This window comes from Gossypium arboreum, chromosome 3 (genome assembly GCF_025698485.1).
Source record: "Gossypium arboreum isolate Shixiya-1 chromosome 3, ASM2569848v2, whole genome shotgun sequence".
Classification (NCBI taxonomy): Eukaryota; Viridiplantae; Streptophyta; class Magnoliopsida; order Malvales; family Malvaceae; genus Gossypium; species Gossypium arboreum.
This window is the reverse complement of record NC_069072.1, coordinates 9,120,088-9,123,568: the sequence shown is the minus strand read 5'-3', so window position 1 is coordinate 9,123,568 and position 3,481 is coordinate 9,120,088. Positions and strand designations below refer to the sequence as shown.

The 3,481-nt window shown below is 25.5% G+C and overlaps 1 long non-coding RNA gene across 1 annotated transcript; it reads left to right on the top strand.

Moving 5' to 3' along the window:
- The first annotated feature begins 554 nt into the window (after nt 1-554).
- LOC128290105 (uncharacterized) lies at nt 555-2,782 on the top strand. The gene is made up of 3 exons (XR_008279748.1): nt 555-692; nt 1,137-1,210; nt 2,582-2,782. It is a non-coding gene; the product is annotated as an uncharacterized LOC128290105 (long non-coding RNA).
- The last annotated feature ends 699 nt before the right edge of the window (nt 2,783-3,481 follow it).

Genomic DNA, 3,481 nt, shown 5'->3' with positions numbered 1-3,481 from the left:
GAGACGGCATACATGTAATTAAAATATAAGATTTTTCTTAAGTCATATATAAATATATTATATTATTATTACGGTTTATATATTAGTTATTAATTATTATTATTATTATTAAATAAATTGAAATAAAGACAAATGTATGATGATAAAATTGTACAAGTATAATATATGTATTTGAACGCTTGGAATATAATTGTATATTTACTTAATTTTAGAACAAAAGATATTTATTAATTAAATAATTAAATAATGAGATTTTGTTTGATAAATAAATTAAATAATGACAATTGTAATAAATTTATTGGTCCAAATGTGAAAATATAAGTGTGTACAATTGTAATATTAGTATTTGATATTAAATAAGATATTTATTAATTAAATAATTATATTATGAGATTTTTATGTAATAAATATATTAAATTATGACAAATGTATGGTAAAATTTGTGACATGTGTAATAATACAAATGTATACAAATGTAAAATAAATATTGATTATTAAATAGATATTTATTAACTTATTATATTTTATATATATATATATATATATATATATAAAAACGAAGTAAATGAAAGAAATAAAAAAAAGGGAAAGAAACAGAATAGGCAAACGTGAAACAGGGGAGAAAGAAGAAGAAAAAGAAAGGAAAGAAAGAAAAGGAAAAATTGAAGGTTTGAAGCTTTAAAGTTTAATTGGTAAGTCAATATAGCTCTTTTCACTTAATTTTGATGTTTTAAAAGCTTTAGAACAAAGTTTTGATGAAATTAAATTAATATTTTGAAAGTTATTAGATTTCTAAATATTGTTCATGTTGAATAAAAAGATGAATTAGGGTTAGATTGATAGGAATCCAAGTTAAAAATGAAATAAGGATTGAATTGTAAAGTAATTCATAAGTTTTATGTTGTAGGGACTAAATTGATGAAATTTCGAAATTAGAAAAATATGCTGGAAATTTAATAATTAAGTATGAGTTTGGACAAAATTTGAATAGAAATGAAGTATGAATTGAGATAGAAAAAGTAAGTGAATTTAGTTAAGAGTAAATTGAAATTAAAGTAGAAATTCAATAGAAATTGTATTAATTAGAAATAAATTAGTAGTGAATTAACAAATATGAATTGTTTTAATTCCCGTAGCTAATGTTGTCTCGGGAAATCTTGGCTAAGCAATGAAAAATGGCAAAGACAACGGGATAGCTCGAGAAAATATGGTTTGTATTTCTATAATCCGAACTTAGTCATTATTTGTTATATTTATATACATATGGCAATTGTTAGTGTTAGAATTATGATGTTTTACAATTGGAATGAATTGATTTTGGTATGCGATGAATTTATTAAATTTATATTGATTGAAATTATTTGGATTGAATTTATATTGATTGAATTATATAATATATATGATTTATGTAAAATTTGAATATTGAATGAATGTTATATTGAAAATATATTGATTGGAAATATGAGGAAATTGATATGAATATATGAGATTTGTGGTATTTGAATATTTGATATTGAAAAGTGAATTGAATTGTATTGAATTATGAATTAATGTGAATAATTGAACTATATTTGTTGAATTGAATGAAAATGTATGAAATTGTGAAAATGTGTGAATATATGTGATTATTAGAATGGTATATTGAATGGTATATTGATGCAAGAATTATTAAATTGAGAAAGTGAATTAAATACCCTATTAACAGTATTGGACTAGATTAGATACAAATGGCATGCCATAAGATTGTGATGTGATGAGGAGATTTGTAGCTCGGCTGAGAAGATGGTTCTGTTATTATATGCTTCGATTTAACCGAAGAGGTATTTATACCTTATTGGTGTGTTTGGGAGGCTATATTATGCTGGTGTGTTATGGAGGATTTATATTATTCTGGGTGTGTTTGGGTTGGATATTCTGGTGTGTTTGGGTGGAATCCGCGTATCTATCAGAGCCCGAGTCTTGTTAATAGGGGTAAATAAGTGAAAAAGATAAATCGAATAAATTTAATTGATCAAGCTATTGAAATGAAACGAGAAATTGAATTGAGAATTGAAAATTTAGATATGAGATAGAAAACACGAACCAAAGGTTCATGGAATGATTGGAGTTCGAATTGATGACATATGATGCCACTTGATGAATTGAAATGTGATTTGAGATATATGAATCGTATGTATATAGTGAAAGCTATCAGGGATAGTAAGTTGATATGATATAAATGAAATTGACTGTTATTGAAATGGATTAAAATGGAAAATGATTGATAAGTGTATAGTTGAATATAGTTTATTGATATTGAATTGTGAATAAATTAAGGAAAGCTATACCGATTAGTAAGTGAAAAAATGGAATAAATAATAATGGATTTATTTAAGAATTGAACAATTATGTTATTGTGTTTATTATATGATTTGTATAGAATTTATATGGTAAGTAGTTGAAATTTATCTATGAAATAAATAATTGAATAATTGTAATTGTTATTATGATTTTAAGTATTTGTTATATTATTAAATGTTCGGATTATAGAAATATCATTGAGTATACCTATACTCAGCGTACGGTTTGTTTCCGTATGCAGGTTAAGTAAAGATAGAACGTTGAATTAGCATCCTAGGCAGATCCCGAATTCAATAAGGTAAGGTGTGTTAATTGTTGGTAATGGCATGTACCTAGGGTGTCTTATGTGTGTGTCATTTTGAAATTGTAAATGTAAGGATGAAATAAATAGATTTAGGTTTAGTTATGATATATAATAAAATTTGGTTAATTTGGTATGAAATTGATTTATTTGATGATATTTGATATTTGATATTTGAATAGAATTAAATATTGGATAATATGTAAATGTTTAAATTTGGCAAATAATGAGTGTATCTGGTTGTGTTGGTATTTATGTGTATATTAATTGTAAATGTCCGATAGGTCCGGTAATGCTCCGTAATCCTGTTTCGGGGACGGTTTGGGGTTAGGGGGTGTTACATTCTCACCTATGATTAATTGACTCTTAGGTACAAAATTATAATAAAGTTGTTGATTAATTGATATTGGATTATTTTTATTGTCGAAACCATTTTTAATTTAAAAAAACGGAAGTCGACTTAAAAACAAAAATGGAGCCGCCACCAATCTTTTTTGTTTAAATGGGATCGAATCACCTAATAAAACATTTCATTTTATTAAAATATCAATTTTGGCCTACGAAATTCAAGCAAACGGGTTTGGGAGTCGGTTACGTACGAGGAAGGATTAGCACTCTCGTAATACCCAAAATTGATACCTAATTGATTAAGTAATGCCCTAATGTCGAAAATTTGAAAAGTTTTTTAAAAACATTCTCTTTCAAAATATTTGGATAATTCGAATTGGATGCTGAGATTCTCCTGTCTTGAAAGAATTAAATATTATATCCAGTGCGTTAGGATACGACATTTCAAACTCTCAATACCAAGGTCATCTTATGATTTCCAAAATCCATGCA